General features: G+C 38.7%; 1 protein-coding gene across 2 annotated transcripts in view; it reads left to right on the plus strand.

The window, feature by feature from the left end:
• Positions 1-21,880, plus strand: part of MAST4 (microtubule associated serine/threonine kinase family member 4) — a 113,160-nt gene that overhangs the window by 11,753 nt on the left and 79,527 nt on the right. The window lies entirely within an intron of this gene.

Consider the following 21,880-nt stretch of genomic DNA (forward strand, 5'->3'; position numbering starts at 1 on the left):
TGAAATGAGATGTTGCTGAACTTAGATTTAATATGGGGGTGGTGTATGCATGTAGAATAATAGAATATCTGCCAGAATTTACGTAATTGGAATTTACTTTTTAAGCTTGCCTTTTTTTTTTTTTTTTTTTTTTTACCCAAAGGTATTGCTATTCTTATAAAAATATGCATATTAAACATGCATGTAACAGAAGATGCAAAAGTTTGAAAGGCTGTAAAGTTACCCTATTTTATGGAAAAGCTTATATGAAAAAATGTTTTGTAGTTATGGACATTGCTAATGTCAGAGGAGGGATCAGAGTTTGACAGCTGTGACTTTGTTCTGTTTTACTGTTCCCAGTTACAGAGAAGCCTCTTAGGAAGTACAGTAACAGTGCACATAATGTCCCATGTCTAAAAGCAAAGATGGTGACACAGTTTTTATTCTAGTTTTCACACATGTTTACAGGTACTTCACCTGAACAGTTTATGCTGCCAAAAGTTTTTTCTTCTCATCAAACTTGATATTTTTACAAAGCCACTTTTGTGATAGGTACCAAGATTCTGTAAATGTAGAACTAATAAACCATGAGTGTATGACTTCACTTGTCACTAGGTCGTAGTCATTCTGAGAGCAAAGGCAGCAAATAACAACACAACTATTCAAAACAAGTGAAAACAAGTAAGTATAGGACTTCACTTCAAATACACTAGAAACCAAGTAGTTAAAATACAGTTCTTTGTAATATGATTCAAAAGGAATGTGGTGCTTTATGTTTTCAAGGTACGTGTGCAATGCAATTTATTTTTTTTTTACACCTTTTGAGTTTTAATTGTAATTTTTTTTATTAAAATACTGATTACTGCATTTATTAGACAATGGATTCTTTTAAATCCTGTCAAAAGTGAGGGCTACTTCCCTTGTGAAAATGTTACAGAATAAGGGAAACTGATTTGGAAGGGATCAGGTAATTTGCTCCTGGCTTTGTGACTTTGCTACAACTATGAGGAGACTGAAATAGATTTTGAACCAGTCTTGGATGTTTTTTCTTGAATTCTCTGGCAGTGTTGTTCACAAGACATGAAAACAGATCCCAAACAAAAGCAAAGACTGTAGAAATGATGGCTTTATCCTTTCTGTGCATCACTTCTTCAGGCATACTTCTGCTGTGATGCAAATAGAAGCCTTAAATTAGCTAATGAGTTAATAGGCTGGATGAGTAGGGAGGTGATTACTCTTCCTGATGGGCAAAAATTGTAGCACACCCTTTTCTGTCGTCTTACTTCATCCCCACCCTATTCTAACCTGTCAGAGATGTTTGTCTCATCTACATATTACGCCTGGGTTTTAGGACTGTGTAAGCTCTTTCCAGCAGAGGCTGTCATTTGTTGTGTGTGATGTCTAGAGCAATGAGGACTTGTAGCACTTTTTCATGGATAAGAGTAATAATGCTTCTCACCACTGGGCTCTTCTCCATATTGGACCGAGTTGGTTTGTTCTTGAGAGCAGAAAATGTGGGGTTTTCCCATTTATGGCAGATCTTCCCTCAAAATAGAAGTCTTGGAACAAAGCTTATCTCCACCAGTTTTCCAGAATTTCTTCATGTTGACTCCTTTGCAGCCTGAAAGAAGAAGGCTAGTCTGGAATAATTTTACAGTTTTGAACAAAAAAAAAAATCCACTAATTATTTAGTTTTAGATACAACCTATAATAAGAACATCTAAAATACATTACCATTTACTCCAAAGACTTTTTCAACCAAAACCCACCATTGTATCTACCTATAGTGGCGTAGTTTTTTTTTTTCGCTTGAGGGTGAACTACGTGGCTGTAGGGACTTAACAGAGGTGTGCCTACAATGTTTGTTTTTCATATATCCTTCTGGAAGAAAAAAGATATATAGAAGACAAAATCTGGAGGTTATTTTTTCGCATACTTGCTGCATTTTCATATTGGAACAGAAAATGTGCAACAGCGTTAATATACTTTGTGTGCTTAATGGTTACTGAGATTTTCCATTTGTAGTGTATCAATCTATAATGTATTATTAATTTCAATTGATTTGATATGTTTGAATTAAGATGGAAGGCAGCTTACTGTAACACTCTTAAGATAATCGCTTTGCCTAAGGCTTACAGGATTTTTTTCCTTCCCTTCTCCCAGCACACTGAATTTATAAAATTTCAATATTAATCTATAATGACTGCTTTTTCTATTTAAAATATTTGTATGTGTGTTTAGGCTATGTTTTATTTGCATGAATGTGAAAATCTGACATATAATCTGTACCATGGCCACACATTTGCCTCAAAAAACTCAGTGAACTTCCATGCATTTCTTTGCATTCTTAGTTGTGGTAACTTTCTGAAGAGATTATCAGTATACTTTACCTTTTTATGCTTGGCTTGCGATTTGATAAGAATTTGATTTACTAAACTGAGTAATTACGTATTGCTAAATATATTCTCAAAAACATCCTCTTTACACTTTGTTGTCAATGATAAAAAGTTCTCTTGAATGATAGAACTGTGTGTGCGCAGTGTATAACAGACCAATTTTTGTTAGCTTGTGTAGTTTTCAGTAGCTTGATTCCATCAAAAGGTCATGTTAGTTTGAAATTATGCATTGGTAGAGAAGCTTAGGGTAACCAGGAGTTTGCTTAATGCCAAGATGCTTAAACTTTTTTAATTAGCTGGTTGAGGTCTTGAAGAGTGACCCAAGACTGAAGAAAACACATTTGGTTGATCTAGGTTTCCGAAAGTTTGGTAGGCTTTTTCGCAACTGTGTGCTAGATGGCCTGTGTGCTTACTAAGAGCAGTGATCTCTAATGTTCTCACGTGGTTGCTGCCCAGATTCATCTGCAAAACAGTGCTGTGCCCTGCAGCACCATACTGGGGTGTGTGCTTAGCTCTGACTCAGAGGTCATCATCATTTCCTGCAGCAGCGTAATGCAGCCTACCCTGAGAAGTGACAGCATCACAGCACGAGGTGATACGGCCACAGGCATTTGGACTATTAAGGCTTAGACTTGTAAAGGATGTGACGTGTAGCGTTGTATCACGTTGCAGCATGATTCCTGTCTCCACCACAGACATGTTTGTGCTTTTCTACAGTGATAAAGTGTGCTGGAAGGCATTAGTGAATAGGAAGACCAGCATTTGTCCTTTGGAGAGAGTGACTACAATATCTCTTTTAAAGATATGGCTAATAGAACATATCGAATAGTCAGAATTAAAAAGCAAAATAGTATTTTCTGGAATTGTTACTGTAACTTTTTTTAGAGCTCTGAGTCGGTAATGTTTCAGTGGCTATCTGCTGAGCTTGTAACATTAAATGTTCTGTCCAGCTTTAGTCTTAAACTCTTGGGAGTTTAGCAGATTTTTTTGAAAATAATACTGTACCTTTCCTGTCTTAAATAGATGTGAATCTGCTAATCTTGTGTTTGAGCTTGTTTACTGGGGGAAAAAAAAAAATAAGAGAAAGAAAAATCAGGAGAGCAGGATATGCTGTTTCTCTGAAGAATCTTTGTCAATCAGTAACAGCCTCCACAATCTTACAAAATCTAATGTACACTTTGGAAGGAAGAGATTATTAGATTACATTGCTATTTCACCAAATTTTGGGAGGAAATATGAATTGTTGAATGCCAGTTTACCAATTAGAATCTTGAGTGTTGTTTTTTTATTGGTCACTTTTTAAACTTTCATTGTCATTACTTTCCTCTATCAGCTGAATTTTTGCTAGTCACAGTGAGGCAGTAGGTTCTACATCCCCATAAAAACAAGGCAGAGCTCTGTAATAAATTTAAACTAGGCTGAGAAAACAATCAGTCACTTTTTATTTGGTCACACACCCATAGGTACATCAAACTACTTGTCCAAGCCCTCTAAACTGTGTACTACCATTACCTGCCCAAACTTTCCTGAGATTTGAAAGACTTAAAAATAATTTTGATTTACTGTTTAGATATACGTTTCTAGAGGGAGATTATTAAAAAGCATGTGATAATGTTAACACTGATTTATGTGAATGCTTTATCATTTAATTTATGTTCGGCAAGGTGGAGTATTTCTGTATGGGTAGTGGTAATTTTTGCATTTCATAGAATGATTAAGGTTGGAAGGGACCTCAAAGATCATCAAGTTCCAACCCCCCTGCCACGAGCAGGGAACCCTACCACTAGACCAGGGTGCACAAAACCTTGTCCAACCCGGCCTTAAAAACCTCCAGGGTTGGGGCATCAGCAACCTCCCTGGGCAACCCATTCCAGTTCCTCACCACCCTGATAGTGAAGAATTTCTTCCTAATATCTAACCTAAATCTCCCCTCTCTGTCTAAAACCATTACCCCTTGTCCTATCACTATCTTCTCTGATGAAAAGCCCCTCCCCAACTTTCCTGTAGGCCCCTTTCAAATACTGGAAGGCAGCTGTAAGTTCTCCCCAGAGCCTTCTCTTCTCCAGGCTGAACAGCCCCAACTCCCTCAGCCTGTCTTCATAGCAGAGGTGCTCCAGGCCTTTGATGATCTTGGTGGCCCTTCTCTGGACCCTCTCCAACAGGTCTATATCTTTCTTGTGCTGAGGGCACCAGAACTGTACACAGTATTCCAGGTGGGGGTCTCACCAGAGCAGAGCAGAGCAGAGGGGCAGAATCCCCTCCCTGGCCCTGCTGGCCACACTTCTTTTGATGCAGCCCAGGATGTGTTTGGCTCTCTAGGCTCCAGCACACACTGGCGGCTCATGTTGAGCTTCTCATCTACTACCAGCCCCAAGTCCTTCTCCTCAGGGCTGCTCTCCAGCCATTCCTCCCCCAGCCTTTATTTGTGCCTGGGGTTGTGCAAAATAAAGGATAATCCCAGCAAATGTTTCTACTCTTTTATATTCATTTGAGGATGTGGCTTTTGCTGACATTTGTTTTTCAGATGTATACCTACATTTGGTTTTCAAGCTGATCCTAGTCTATTTGAGGTAATTTATAATGATTATTTGAAAAGCCGAGCTAGAGCTTATGTTAATGGAAAGTCTAGTGTTTGATTAAACCACTGAACTGAATTAGAGGTTTCAGGCCTCTGTTTTGCAAAATCCAGGAAATTAAGGATTCACGTTCAAAGTCTCATCACGTTCATTCTTACTGCTGTGGAGGTTAGAAGATCACAGAATGCTACGTGTCATAGTTACACTTGAACCAGTCTCCATTACATCAAATGGAGAGTATGTGGAAGGTGTGCCAAAGCAAGTTTTCCCTGGAACAGAGTAGTCGTGTGTCAGAACTACTGAACTGTTCGGTTAACCTTGTCCATGCTGCTAGAGATGACTGGTAATGCGCAGCTCTCCACCAGTTTCTGTAGTGGAATCACTGGTGTGAACCTCAGAATAATAATGATGATGGTGTAACTTCATGAAACTACAGCTTTACAAAATGTGTGGAAAGTCCTGGTTTTAGCTTTTCTACATAAGAGTTAATTGCTAGCATTGTATTTGTCTTAGAGAATTTGAGGAATGTAATAATATGGTACTTGAAGGCATAGTTGAGGAAAGGGGAAATTTTGCTTGTTCTGGATCCCGTAATACTGTTTTAGAGAAAATTTGAGTATTTCTTGCGTCTAAATCCAACATAAGCCATAGGCACAAATGCTAATTCAAAACTGTTGTGATCCACATAAACAAAAAAGGTGAGATTTTTTGTAAGTTTTTTAAGTATGCTGTTCATGTCCAAGATAACAGCTTTTGTATAATGCACAGGTTATACATAGTGAAGTCTTATGTAAAATAATTTTTTGTAGAGTTCCAGCTGCCTTTGTTGACAACTTAGACCTTTCCATTTAAGATTTACTCTTTCTGCCATCATGTATCTGCTGTCCTTGACATTGCTGCTTCAAGGTGGAATTTTAACTGAAATTAGAAAGCCAGATCTGTTCTTGCAGAATTATGAAGTCTTCATTTTTTTTTTAACTACGTAATGCTACCATTCTTGCAGTGATCAATGTGTAAAGAGGAAAGACTATACATTGAATTATACTGTTCAACTTTATGTGTGTCCAAGCCAGCATTAATTTTTATTGGGAGCTCATTACTGCATCTAAAGAGTTTAACACTTCCTTTTCTAATGTGGAAGGATAGAGGGTAACTTTAGTCTGTTTTTAAATGGTTAGGGTTCACATGAAGTCTCTCCATTGCCAAAATAGGGCTTGAAACCTGAACTTCCAACAAAATCACCAAACTGCAAAGCAAAAAACCAAAATCACTAACAACAAAACCCTACCCTCAAGTACTGAAAACTCCGAGTTCTCAAGTCATTACAGAGAATCCAGAAGCTAGAACTTGACGGATAACTGCACACACTTCACCACACAGTTATAACAATTGCCAACAAGCTCACTTTGGTTTCTTCTCCTTTGCTTTGTCTGCAGTTCCGTTTATATTGGAGCAGATACTGTTTAAATAGTTACATTTTAATTAAGATGTATGCCATCCTGTGTTGCGAGGATTGACAGGCAATAGTTCCTGTACCATCTCAGTTTATTCTTGTGACTGCCAGCAGCACTTCTAGATCTGGCACCTAAAGCTATTGCTGCTGTTTCGTCAGGTAGGTTGTTGGCTTTAAGCTGTGAACAGTATGTTAAACAACATGTTTAAAATGTCAACTAAAATTTTCACTGTTTGGGTTTTTTGTCTGTACAGTGAGTGCTGCTTTACTTGGTGTTTTAGGTGATACTTCATTCTAGACATACCAGGGTGAATTACACAAATATCTATTATGAAATTTTTCCTCTTCACACTATTAGCTCATAGCTGTTTGCACAGTGTAAATCATACCCATGCATTCGTTTTCTTCCTTTTCGTCTTTCTTCTATTTTGAGTCACTGGCATTGGCTTTCATGAATCCTCTTTGACCTACTTCTCTTTGTGAGCAATTATTACATTACTTTGGTAAAATGCTCCTCTCCTGGTATGGGTATTTTTACAGGGCAAAGTATTTGCAAAATTTTCATAAATAGCTTGTATAGTCTGTCTTTAAGGTTGACTTAGTCTTTTTTCTGTATTTTTGTTGGATACGGTTACCATTGTATAGACTTAAGTAATCTAGTAAAGTATACTAGGGATAAAAGTTGCTTCTCAATTACCATTTTCCCTTGTTTCTGTGTTCTTGGATTTTAATGAAAAATTAAGTTGTTATTGGCCACTGAAAGGATCAGAAGAACCATAGATGAGAAATCAAGCTTACTTGGTCCTGAAAATTCCAAGTTTCTGTAAAATATTACCCACAGAAAGAAATCTTGATTAAAGACAAAGTATGGATGCATTTTGTGGAGCTGATTCATTCCTGAACATATATTTCATTTCATTAGAGCTATACTTGGAGAACTTTGGTGTTGAATGTGTACCGATTTTTTCATTTACTTATTTTTCAAGGAAAGTGCTACTCATTTTCCAATTCCGGTCAGCAGATTTTCATAAGATGTAGCTATGTGGATAAGTTTAAAATTAGATTTTGTGCTGGGTTACCAGTTTTTGGGAAGAGCTTGAAGTATACCATTGCAGATAAGAAAAATTCCTGTCTCCCTGAATAGTGGATCATTTGTTCTTAGAGCCTATATGAGAGGCTGCAACCCGGCAATACTGTGTTATGTTCTCCAGGAACCTATCTTAGATAGACTGAAGGTATTCTAAAGTTACACAGTATTTTTGGTTCAGAGATTTGGGTATTTGGATCATAAAAGGGACACAGCATGTCAGGGGAAGGAAGCACTTGGCATAACACAGACACTTTATTAGTACTTATTTGGAATGGCCTAGATAATTTATTTCTGACCTCACTGATTGAATAATTCAGTCACTTGAAACATATATCGCTGAAACTTCTTTAAATACTACATGATACTATTCTATTTTTAATAGTTTAAGTGTGCATGTGTATTAATTGCCAGGTCTGTGGCAGCAAACTGAAGCACATAAATCATCTGAAGAACGCTTGAAGGAGCTGGGAATGGTTAGTTTGAGAAAGAGGAGGCTGAGGGGAGACCTCATCAGTCTCTACAGCTACATGAAAGGACATTGTAGAGACATTGGTGCTGGTCTGTTCTCACAGGTAATTAGCAACAGCACAAGAGGGAATGGCTTCAAGCTGCAATAGGGGAGGTTTAGACTGGACATTAGGAAAAACTTTTTCACAGAAATAGTGGTCAGACACTGGAATAGGCTGCCCAGGGAGGTGGTTGGGTCACCATCCCTGGATGTGTTTAAGGGTCGTTTGGATGCGGTGTTGGTGGATATGATTTAGGGGAGAACTTTGTGGAGTAGGGGTGATGGTTGGACTTGGTGATCCCAAGGGTCTTTTCCAACCTGAATAGTTCTGTGATTCTATGATGTGATCTTTTCTGGCTTCTGTGGTGCTTGATGATTAAGCCTTACCGAAAAAAAAACCCAAACCCCCGCCACCCCAAAAAAAACCAACAAAAAAACAACAAACCATATAACAACCAAACGAGAGTGAGTGTATGACAAAAGCTTTGTGTTTTCATCCCCGCTGATGACTGTGGCTGGAGATGTTTGAATTGCTTCACTGGAGATTTTTCAGACGTTTCCAATTACCTCACTGTGACTGTGCAGCAAAGCAGTGTGATCTGCATATGAAATTGATTGTCTTCCTCAGTAGGTGTACTGCTGTTGCTCCCAGACCTAGTCTACACACTGTGAATTTTATACAGGGGTAATTATTTGAGCTACAGCTAGTCAGTTAATTTTGCTGACATAGCTTTTTTAACTACACAATTACAGTTGAAGAAGACAGTTTGTATTCTTGTGGTTAATTTTTATTTTCATTAGTGAAAATCTGTACAATAAAAGACTTTTTACCCTATGGTTTAACTATGTCTGTGAAAGGGAGAATATCCTTGTTTTATTTACCAGTACAGATACACAGCTAACTCTCAAGAGTAGGTAAATATTTGTGGTGGAAATAAGTAAGTTATGTCATTTCTGTAGTTCTGTAAATGGTGTCAGCTATCTGCCAGCATATGCTGGGCTTTTTTTTTGTTAAATTTTTAGTAAATCTTTGTTAAATAAAAAAATAGTCATATCAGTTGCATAAGCTCAGTTTTCATCTGGAAAAAAGAAAGACCAGACATACAGGTTTTTTATAGCAGTTATTTGTCATTTTGCCATTGAAGGAATATAGCTGTGTTTGGGGACTCCAAGGGCAAAAACACTGTTAGTTTGTTATAGCTCCTCTTGTCTGATGGAGAATGACACATTGCTGGCTGCAGGTATGTGTGCAGTGATGTCTTGACATTGTGACCATGGAATGTTTGGTCACTTACAATTCAGCATGAGTTTGCAGATGGCTGGTTCCTACTGAACAAGCAGCCTCTTCATGAAAGCATTGTAGCTGGCATTAATCGATGCCCTCTTTGGCAGGCTCAACAGACACCAACAGCTGAATGGGCACAGTGAAAGGATTTTTTTTATTTTTTTTTATTTTTTTTTTCCTCTAGGAAAATAATGCTTCTAGATGCTTAATTATGATTTAATTAAAAAACTTTTTCTCAACAGACAGTGGGAGGCAAGGAACACGTGGGTCTCAGTAAAGAGAGGGGGTCTTTTGTTTGCAAACTTAAGTTTCTGAGCTGCAGTCAATGTGTGGACTCTCAAATGTGGGGCACAGACAGTGCTGCCAGAGTTCTCGTTGGAACAGTCATCGTTTTCAGGGGTTAATGTCTCCTGCTTAAATGGTCGTGTTCAGGCTTCTAACCAGTAAAAAGCATAGTTGTCAAATACCTGTGTTTTGTCCTCCTGACCAGTAAAAGGTATAGTTTTCAAACACCTGAGTAGTGATTTTTTAGTTGTTTTTTAATTTCCTGAACACTTATGTATTAAATGCCTAAGCACTATTGAGTACTTTAGTCCTAGCAAAATGCAGTCTAGGATATTAATTGCAAAATGTTTATTACTTGTTGTATGGAAGGTGTGATAGTTTAGTTAAGTAGTATTGTCTCTTACCTTTATTTAAAAGTTCAGAAATAAAAATGAGCAGGACTGTTTTCCTGTTATTTGGATTGATTCTCTTAAAGAAAGGGTGCAAACTTACCTCATATTGCTTAGTTTAAAATTAGACATCTATTGCCAAATTTGGCAACTCTCAAATCTGTAAAAGGGAAGAAGGCAGGGAAGTAAAACACTGTGATTATTGCCAAAGTGCTGTGGAAGGGATGAAGCTTATTTCTCTTTGTGTAAAAGGCTCAGTAGACAACTAATCATGCCTTCTGAAAGTGTTTGTGTTAAAAATTGCTTACACATCTTTCAGATCTAAGGCAAAGATCCTCCTCTGACTGACACAATTTGAAACAAACCATAGTTGAGTCATGTGCTTAAGCTTTTTTCTAAGATGAAAAGGTGAGGTCAGGATGTTTATGAGGGAAGATGAAGGAAAATTTGTTAATTTTTTTCTTACTTTTCCTAGGAGTGAGGCTACAGACTTTTAATGGAATTTCTTTCAGTTCTTTGTGCTATTAACTCTATATTTATTTTCACCTGTTTAGTCCTGTTTGTGTACAAATTGCTGAAGTTGCATTTAATTAATGAAGTAATGAGTAATGAAATAAGGCTCATACAACTCTTTTCAAATATTTAATTGTGTTCTTTTCATTTTTCTATTCTAGCATTCTCTTGTTGTAGATGACCTTCTGCCAGAAGTTTAAAGTTATATATGTATGGATGCGCACGTGCTACACACATAGACTATTTTCCTAATGTGATTATGTAAAGACGAGCTATAAAATTTATTTTTTGTGTGTGTGAATTAACTAAAAAGTTAAGTCTACCAGTTTCAGAAGAATCATGACTCTAAAAAGGCAGAAGTCTCCCAGAAATATGCATCAACAATAAGCTAGGAATAATAAAAATATTTTAAGAGTCTAGGAAAGCTATACTTTACACCATTGTATTTTAAAAATTGGAAATTGAAGACACAGATGTCTTGTAGAAGCAAATTTCTTAATGTCTTAGATCCTTTTTATCAAAGGAGAGTCAGTTATTTAGCAGTTTGTGTTATGCTTTTCAGTTAGAAAATCAACATTAATATCAAAAAGTGTCTTTTAGCTTTAGGATCCTCCCTAAGTAGGAATAAATAAAATCAGATTCTCTTGTTCCTAGTAGATTATCTGGGAACATAGTTTTTATTCTGTCAGGTGCACTGTCTTACCAGTTTACCCCTTGAGTCTTTGGTAGTATTTGCTAAAGGTTTTAAAATAACAAGTGCTCTCTCATAGTTTTAAGAGGCTGAGCCCCACCAAATTTAGCAAGGGAGGAGAGAAACAGTCCTGTTTGGATTTCCTGCTCTTTAGAGTAAAAAGTAATTGTTACTATTGAATTATACTAAAAAGTAATCAGATATAAATTATTTTAGGGGTTAAACCAGAAGAGAACTACTGGGTTCAAAAGTGAAATGGTGTGGACATCTCTCTACTTAAGGCAGCTCCCAATTTCCTACTCTTAAATTATAGGATATGATTAATATAGTTGTACTTCTTCATGATTAGTAGGAATAAAAAGGGGCTTGTGCTGTAAAAACAATGTATCCTAAAATGTGAAATAGTGTAGGGAAAATATTTCTAGGAGCTTGTGTTTTAGTGGCTTTTCCTCACGTGGAGAGTCCCTGGAGTGTAGTGCTGTAGCGATCATGACATGGTTGAATTCAGGATCCTTTGGACAGCGAGGAAGGAGCAAAACAAGCTCACTACCCTTGACTTCAAGAGAGCAGATTTTGGTCTTTTCAAGGATCTGCTTGAGAGGGTACCATGGGACAAAGCCCTGGAGGGGGGAGCCCAGGTCCATATTCAAGGATCACTTCCTCCATGCTCAGGAGCTATGTGACCCATCAAAGAGGAAGGCAGGCAGGAGAGCCATGAAGCCTGTATGGATAAGCAAGGAGGTTCTGGACACAGTTAAATGTAAAAACAAGGTATACAGAGAGTGGAAGTAGGGACAGGTATCCTGGGGGAGAACAGACAAGTTGTCAGATCAGGTAAGGAAGACCAAAGCATAGATAGAGTTGGACCTGGCCAGGGATGTTAAGAATAACAACTAAGGTTTCTACAGGTATGTCAGTGATAAGAGGAAGGTGAGGGAAACTTCAAAAGGAGACTGGAAACCTGGCTGTGCAGGACATAGTGGAGGCTGAGGTACCAATGACTACTTTGCCTCAGTCTTCACATGCCATGTTCAGTGGCAAAGGCTCTGGACACACAGTCCAAGTTAGAGGAGGTGAAGGCCTGGATTTAATTTTATTAAGATCTCCACAATGTAGGGGAGGAGCAGGTTCAAGACCATCTGAAGGATCTAAAGGTGCACAGATCCATGGGACCTAAGGGTGCTGGCAGATGAAGTTGCAATGCCTCTGTCCCTCATATTTAAAAGTCTTGGCTGGAGAAATTCCCACTCACTGGAAAGGGGAAACATAACTACCTTTTTCAAGAAGGAAAAAAAGGAAGACCCAGGGAACTACAGTCAGTCAGTCTCACCTCTGTGCCCAGCAAGATCATGGAGCAGGTCCTCCTGAAGGTTCTGCTAAGGCATATAGAAAGCAAAGGTGTGAAGGGTGACAGCCAACATGGCTTCAACAAGGGCAAATCTTGCCTGACTAATTTGGTGGCCTACAGTGGGGTCACAGCATTGAAGTACAAAGGAGGAGCAACCAATGGCACCTGCTTGGACCTGTGCAGAGTGTTTGACACTGTCTCACATGATGTCCTGGTATTGAAACTGGAACAATACGAATTTGATGGGTAAGGAACTGGCTGGATGGTTGCATTTGAGTTGTGATCAATGGCTCAATGTCCAGATGGAGACCTGTGACAAGTGGTGTTTCCCGAGGGTCGGTAATTTGACTGGTGCTGTGTAGCATCTTTGTTGGCAACATGGACAGTAGCACTGAGTGCACCCTCAGCAAGTTTGCTGATGGCACCCAAGTGTGTCATAAGGTCAACGTGCTGGAGGGAAGGGTTGCCATCCAGAGGGACCTTGACAGGCTTAAGAGGTGAGCTTGTGCAAACTGCATTAAGTTCAACCAGGCCAAGTGAAGATCCTGCACCTGGGTCAGGGCAATCTCCGTCACAAATACAGGCTAGGGGGAGAATGAATCAAAAGCAGTTAGGAGGAGGACGACTTGGTAATGATAGTGGATGAGAAGTTCAACCTGAGCCAGCAATGTGTGCATGCAGCCCAGAAAGCCAACTGTGTCCTGGGCCGCATCAAAAGAAGCGCTATCAGTAGGTCAAGGGAGGTGATTCTCCCCCTCTACTCTGCTCTAGTGAGATCCCGCCTGGAGTACTGTGGCAAATTTTGGAGCCTTCAGCATAAGAAGGACATGGAACTCATGGAGAAAGTCCAGAGAAGGGCGACTAAGATTATCTGATGACTGGAGCACCTCTCCTTTGAAGACAGGCTGAGAGGGCTAGGCATGTTCAGCCTGGAGAAGAGAAGGCTCCAAGGAGACCTTATAGCAGCCTTCCAGTAACAGAAGGGGCTACAGGAAAGCTGGGGAGAGACTTTTTACAAGGGTATGTAGTGAGAGGACAAGAGGAAATTGACCAAAACTGGAAGAGGGGAGATTTAGGTTAGACATTAGGAGCAAATCTTTAGAATGAGGGTGATGAGACACTGGTTTAATACTATGAGGAGGTCTGACTGGCTTATCATCCTGGCTTACTAATTGCAATATACACGATAAGTTATAAACAGTGGTGCTCAGAGCTGTGGTTGTTTGGAACAGCCAACATCACACCATCAAGGAAAAAGCAAAGAAAGCAGAAAAGTGGTACGTCTCAGTGGAAAATAAAATGAGAAAGCTGGGGAGAAGGTGAGCAGGGTTACTCTGTGGTAGGTGTCTGGATAAACAGGTCATCTGTCTGTAGCTTGGAAACACTCCCATGTTTTATCTTAATTCTGACCTACACTGGCCTCAGTTTCAACTGGAGTTAAAGAAAGCTCAGGATATATGCTTGTCTCCCTTGCAGTACTAAAATGGCCTGGAGAATTGGCTGTGGTTAGTCCTTGAGTCTGCATGGATGTTGTTAAAGGAAATATGGCTGGAACAGGACCTGTTTGTTGATTAGTTTTGTTTGGGTTTTTCTGAAGGGCCGGCCTGGGTAAAATTGCCAGTAAATGGGCTGCCCTGTTCAGTGTAAGTGTGGAAGGGCTTTTGCTCTAAACATAACTTCAGCTGGGACTGGAAGGGTGAGAAGGAGATTGCCTGAGTCTGACTAGTTGGTGTTGTGAGCAGCAAGCAGCAGCACCCACAGAGCACCAGGCTAGCTCCCAAACTGTGGACAGAGCCATCACAAGTGCTGCCTCTGACAGTATCCATGCTACAGCCTCGTGCGCAGCACTCGAGCCTGAGTGGAGGCTCTGGAGGGAGAAGCAGCAGCAGTGAATGGCATCCAGCAGCCCCAACTCGCCTCCTTCTGCTCCGCGCACTCCCTCAGTTTCTCCTAACCTGTTAACAACCAGCAGGGAGGCAGATTGAAAACATCCTACCCCCATCCTGACCACCACAAGATGGTAAGAAATGTCTGGATACATCATGTTTTCGCAAGAGTCGCACTGGGAGTAAATATCTGGAAGTGATCTGAGTTAATGCAAAACTGAAGGGGATGGCCAAGAGCACCTCTGTTTTAAACCCGCTGTCTGTGCTGCATCCTTGGTAGTCATGTGATCTAGTAAACAGTGTATTTTCTGTCTAAAGCAAATGGTTTCCAAAGGGTTATCCACTAGGCAAGTCAGGGCAGTACTTCATTTGGTTAACATTTCCAAGTTATTGATGCTTTGATCTTCAGAGGTGTGACAGATGACACTGTTATCAAAATAGCACTTGTTAAATATTATAAACATCACTGTAGCTTCTGATTTTTTTTTTTTTTCCAGGGAGGTGTTTCTGCTTTTTTTTCATCTTCTAAATGATCTAGAATAAAGATAATCACACTTAATGATCATTTAGGCCAACCCTGTATATTTTCCTCCACTTCTAATACTGGCTTGGTAAGATTAAAAAAAGAAATTGGAGGAGCAATGGCATTTAAATTATCCCATCAGCATGTTTTCAATAGGTTGTATGATACAAAGGTGTAAAAACTACATTTTGTGGATAATGAAGCAGAATTGCACAGTGGGCTGAGCATTCTTGTCTGCTCTGCACTGCCTACACACTTTGTGTGTATTACAGACTTTATCTTGTATGCAGCTATTTTATTAATATTGTACAACTGTGGAGTTGGTAGTTAACTTAATACTTTTTATGTTACATAAATGTCTGTATGACAAGTTAAAACTGAATCCGTTGTTATAGGAAGGAACAGAACAGATAGAAACACACCATTTTAGTTTTGTAGAAAAAATCCAGTTTTCTTGAGACTCTACTGATTTTCTCCTTGTGTGAGAAGAAAAACTGTGGATGAAAACTGCCTGGAGTAAAAGTGAGAGCAGTCACTGGAGTGGAAAATATTGAACACTTGACTAGCAAGTGCAGTTGAGAAGCCTTAGTGAAGGAACTTTTAGCTCTGTAATACACTGGAGGCATGGACACTGAGAGGCCTTCTACAGTGTAAGAAGTCTGTCTTTGCAACAGTTCCTCAGGTCTGAACAGCAGACATTTGGCAGATATTTTTACAACTCAGTGATTTTTCTTGGCAGGTATTTTTGCAGTGATGCTATCTTGGATGCATTCTGAACCCTTCAGGCAGTCCACATAGAGAGTAATCATGTGTCCAGTGGTTGTATTTTATTTTCCCTGTGGATTTTTTTTTTAAGAAGAAGAAAAGGACTGATGTTTCCTCTCTTGTATGGTTGAGGAAGAATGAAGTTCTGGTAGGATGGTGGCATGCTGGTAGTAATGGCAAGGGGAAAGGTGCTGGAAAAAAATGCATGAGTACCAACAGGAGACTCCTAACTTAGTGTCCATGTCCATCTGACCAGCAGCCAAAACTGAAATGCTTACTGTTATGTTGCAAAGATTCAAGACAAACTGCCAAACTGCGCCTGCATACTTTGTATTGGTGTGTCGTGTTCATTATGTTTTGAAAGCACTCTCATTTATTCAGATCAAAACAGGTCAGGCTTGATGGGGCTCTGAGCAACCTGATCTAGTTAAGAAGGTCCCTGTGCACTGCAGGAGGGGCTGGACTAGCTGACCTTTAAAGGTCCCTTCCAACCCCACACGTTCTGTGATTCTCATTTAAATTGTCTAGACATTAAATACAAAATAATAAAACATGAATCTCCACATTTCAGATAAAATTTAAACCTCAACCTTTTTTGTTATAGATCATTAAAGGCTGATACAGAATAATTCGTCACAGATAGTGCGATACATAATAAATGGAATGTTTGGCTATATGTGTAATGTTTTAGAAATACAGTATTACATATATACGTGTAATTGTATGAATATATGCATATATTTTACACATGTAAATATGAATGTGTATATATATTATTATATAAATATCTATATTTATGCACCAAATTTGGGAAAGTGCATATGCAGACATACTGTCTAGTAAAAATTTTTCAGAAAATAATGCTAGACAATTCTAAACAGGTAGGAATGTGGAAGATGGAAAGCCATTAAAAGAACAAAAAGAATTACAGGTGTTACTGATCATGTATTTTTCTCCCATTCAGATGGTTTGCACATTTCTCAATGATTGTAGCTCTTTGAGATTTTACTGACTTCAGTCTAGGAAATACCTCTCAAAATTGTAAAACTTTGCTTCTGGAGAGCTTGGAATACTCACCAAACTGCTTTTTTAATGCAAATGGCTTATTTAAAAACAGAATAAAAACAAAAAAACCCAAATAAAACAAGCTAAATTCCTCAATTTAAATGTTTACATTTTATTTAAGTCAGTGTCTTGTGCACAACAGACTCCTCAGTGTTGCTGTTCCTGAAGATAATAAATAACAAGTTAAATAGGACAGAAATATAACTTTTATTTAACTTTCCTGTATAAACAGAAGTGGCCACATCTCAAGTCTTGCCTAGAGAAAGCATGTTCTTTCTGAGATAGTTTTCAGCTATGCAATTTTAACACTGTAGAAATTATAACCACATTTCTATCCCTAGAGCCTTTATGGGGGTACTGGTCTTGAATTACGTCTTGTGTCTGCATGTTGAGCCTTTGTGTTCTAGGAATGGTGATACCTTAATTTCTCTGCACTTGTATTAGCAAATTCAACATTTTGTTTGCAGCCTCTTTTAAAATAGGAGTCCCCTTTTAATCTTTGATTTCAGGTAAGCCACTGTATTACAGTGTTAGCAAAATTAAGAAGCTGTGTTGCAGAGTAGTGCTATGCTCAGCATAGCCTGTGGGAGGTGGTGACCTGTCGCAATAGCTTACAATCCAAATCCGTCTTCCATTACAAGTGTAAATATTAATAATTGAGCATATTTAAATGAAATCACTGTAAGTGTTAAAGCAGGCACCAGATTTGCCATGAAAACCATGGCACGTGATAATCTCTGTCAATATAGCCTTCTTTCCCTACTTTTTTGGAAAAAAAATCTAAGAAAAACAACAAACAAAAAAACACATCAAAAAACCCCAAACCAACAAAAAACAACCTTTACTGACACTAATTTGCTCGCATACTAGCTCTTGTTCTGAGAAGAAGCTTCTGTTTTAGTGCGTCCCTCTCACAATTTTTGCCATTTTTTGATTACTCTTACCAAGAAATCTGCATTTAATATTTCATCTCTGGATGAAGTATTGCCTATCCTGGGAGAAAGAGATTTTTGCATCGACCTTCTATTCTGTTTTGTGTTTCCAAGAGCTTGTTGACTGTAGCTTCATTTTAATGGCTGTACTAGTTCTTTTTGTCTTGTACTTTTTTGGTTTCAGTCCGGGAGCTGCCATCATCTCTGCCCAAATGGCTTTTGCCTGATACAGTATTGTGAGCATCAGTGGTGGAGAGCAAGAGGCATGGCAGCACCTGTCTGTGGGAAATTTGGAAACCAAGTAGGAAATTATTAATTGGATTCCAAGATAGGGAACGGTGCCAGTAGTTCCGGGACTGCTGATATGGTGTAATGCAAACTACTTCCAGAAACATTGTCATCCAGGTCTGCCATTTGAAGTTGTGAGCAACAGAGTGAAGTCCAGGAAGGATCCTCCTGGGGCAGAGAAGAAAAAGGGCAAAAATTTTAAACTTTCTATTCTGTTCAAGTTTTACGTGCACCACAAAGTTTAATTACTGTTGAACAGCTGATTATTTCTTTGTTGTCCTGTACTCTTCTTGGAAAAAATACATTTTTCTTTCTCCTTTTTTTTTTTTTCACTGCTCTAAATCCTGTGCCATATCTACTGCCTCACCTGCTAATCACTTTGTGCCATGCAACCTGATCACAATATGAAACCCAAGGCTTAGAAAATGGCATCTTGAGGGTGTAGTGCTCTGTGGTTTACCAAGGTTTATATTTCCTGGTGTTACAGTCCCTGTAGACAGTTCCTGCACTGCTATAACTTTACTGCAGACAAAGAGGCTTTCAGGGCTGCCTCTTATCAGTTGGTTTATCTGGTCAGATTTGAATGGGAGAAGAACAGTTTTATGAAGGCAATAGAAGGAGAAAGTTACTTCGTGTGTTCAGAGATGTAGGAAAAACTATTTTGTCTGTAAAAAAGGCTTTAACTTCTGAGATTCTTTTGTATTTGGAAGGTTGCTGTTCCATGGCTAAATACACTTCACTAAGTCACACTTTGATACTTCCTTGGTAGGACCCTTCTTCCCGTTTGCAGTGTTCTTCTTTTTCACCAAAAAGAGCCTTTTCTATGATAGTATTATTCTGGGGAAGGAGTTGTGTTTCACGGGTAATACAGGATAGATAACATAATTTCAAAATCTTTTTGAAACAGAACTGAAAAAACAAAGCTACAGCAAGAGCTCTAGGATGGATTTGTCCTTCTATGCATCTTAAATCTTACCTTACAAGTAAGACAAATAGAGGACACTTTGTATTTTTTTTTCTATTTTTCAATAGAACATTTCATTTGAGTGTGAAAAAAGTTAAATTATCCATACAACTGCTGCCATGTCTGAAAAGGTAACAAGGAATTTTTGAAATGGCAGTTGAGAGAAGTTTTCTCATTACTTAAGATATTGATATTAAAGGTAATGCTATCTTGGTCCTCCAAAGTTATTCTTAAAACCCCTCTACTCTGCCCTGTTCCCTGCTTAATACCCCTGCTCTGCCCTTGTGAGGCCGTATCTAGAATATTGCATCCAGTTCTGGGCTCCCCAGTTCAAGAGAGACAGGGAACTACTAGAGAGAGTCCAGTCGAGGGCAAGATGATTGGGGGATTGGAGCATCTGCTTCATGAAGAAAGGGTGAGAGAGCTGGGACTCTTTAGCCTGGAGAAGAGAAGGCTGAGGGGAGACCTTATTAATGGGTGGGTGCAAGAAGGATAGAGCCAGACTCTTTCCAGTAGTTCCCAGTGACAGGATGAGGGGCAATGGGCAGAAGCTGGAGCACGGGAAGTTCCATTTAAGTATGAGGAAAAACTTCTTTATGGTGATGGTGACCGAGCACTGGGACAGGCTGCCTAGGGACGCTGTGGAGTCCCTTTCTCTGGAGATACTCAGAACCCACCTGGATGCAATCCTGAGTAATGTGCTCTAGGTTATCCTGCTTTAGGGGGGGAGTTGGACTAGATGATCTCTAGAGGTCCCTTCTAGTTCTGACAGTTCTGTGGTTCTGTGAATGTCCAAAAAAGTCAAGATAACTTGAATTAGATATATTTGGTAGATTTGTGAAACATGTTGCAATAACTTCACCTGAAGAATGTGAAATTTGAATTTTAGAAGTGAATACAATATAGTAGTTTCTTTACATAGGGAATTCTGGCAAAAGTGACAGAACTCTCGATTTCTACAGATAAGGCCAGATGATAATGATAAACTTGTATCTGGAGTCATCTTTGCAGTAAAATCAGTGAAGAGTTCCTAGAATTTATTTTACTAAGAACATAATCAGGGATTAGATGCTTAAAATGTATTCACTCCTGTGACAGATGTGATTCTTTAGATCCCAAGCCACAGAAAGCTGCTTTAAAATCACATAATGGGGTCTCTTAGCTCCAGCCTCCACCACAAATGCTGTAGTGTTACCAGCACATCATTGTGGATAGATGCAATCTGTGTATAATTTAATTAATGTCTTAACGAACACTGGAAGTTTCTACTGAGTTCTATTTTAGATTGTCAAATGACAAAGTAACAGTTATTCAGGTTTTTAAAAAGAAGATTAAGTATGTTAAAATACATGTAGAAACTAAGTTTAGTCTAGATAGATTCCTAAAAATATATGTATAAAATTTCACATTTAGAAAGTTGTGTTTGTTCAGCTTAGAAATTGCAGTGTGTGTGTTAAGTTTCAATTTTTCCAGTGCTCTAAATTTGAATCCTGGAATAATTTTGTGCTTTCTCTTCTTACATGTATCTGCAGTAATGATAAACATATACCCATGTGTTAAGTCAGTGTTTAATTTATTATAATAATTAAGTTATATGGCAATTAATTGTGCAGTTCATGCAAATGAAGCATTAACCCATTAAACATCTGGGAACCGTGCCCTGGCTGCTTCACAAAATATTGTTTGTGGGGAGACTGGTCTTAGTGTGTGACTTTTTTGCATACTGCAAGTATCTTCTATACTGCTTCAATAATCAACATTTCCTTTCCCTTTGTTTTTCTATTTTCCTTGTTTTCAGTATTACTTTGGATTACTTTTTAATCTGTTTTATTTAGCTATCTATGCTATTAAATGCCCTCCTTCCTATTGCTGTTTAGTCAACTTATACTGTAGCAAGACTGATCAGTCTTGCTTTTTGGCTTTTACATAGAAAACATAATATTATAAAATTAATCTCTGGAGACATCTACAGACATGATCCAAATCTGTTCCCTTTGAAACCTACTGTGTTAATGAAATAATTTTATATATTAATTTTTCTCCTCTTAGTGGCTTTGAGGTTTTTATAAACCTTTACAGAAAAAAATTCTGATTGCAGTGCCTTAAACATTAGCATATGCACTGAAGTTTATACACAGCTACAATTTCTGACTTCACCGTACTCTTTTCCTGGTGTGTGAATGTTAGCAGTGTTGGGGATTTGTTTGTAAGACTACTCATCATAACAAGAAGAGGAAAAAAGAAAAATGCTTCTGCCAACTAGTATTTAAAAACTGTGTGATGTATTGAAGAAAAATAACTCCCTTCCCAAGTGTAATAATGGTGTTAATTTGCTACTTAGCTTGCCTAATATAGTGATATGGGAAATTAGTGGCTTTGCAGATGAAAAATGTATGAGTAAAAAAATGCATTCATCTTCCTAGGCATCATCTGCTCCATTGACAAAGGCACAGATGTGAAATTTATCTCAATAATTAGATTTTTAATTATTGTATCATTCTCAGATTGATAACTGTGGCAGATAAGTCTGCTTTTCTGGCAGAAAAGAACGTAGGGGTTCTAACTGACAAGTGGCTGAATATGAACCAGCAGTGTGCCCAGGTGGCCAAGAAAGCCAATGGCATCCTGGCTTGTATTAGAAATAGTGTGACCAGCAGAAGCAGAGAGGTGATTGTCCCCCTGTACTCAGCACTGGTGAGGCCTCACCTGGAGTATTGTGTCCAGTTTTGGGCACCTCAGTTCAAGAGAGATATCGAGGTGCTGGAGCAAGTACAGAGGAGGGCAACGAAGCTGGTGAAGGGCCTAGAGAATAAATGTTATGAAGAACTCTTGAAGGAACTGGGAATGGTTAGTTTGAGAAAGAGGAGGCTGAGGGGAGACCTCATCAGTCTCTACAACTACCTGAAAGGTCATTGTAGAGATGTTGGTGCTGGTCTCTTTTCAC

Source organism: Apus apus, chromosome Z, assembly GCF_020740795.1.
Source record: "Apus apus isolate bApuApu2 chromosome Z, bApuApu2.pri.cur, whole genome shotgun sequence".
NCBI lineage: Eukaryota > Metazoa > Chordata > Aves > Apodiformes > Apodidae > Apus > Apus apus.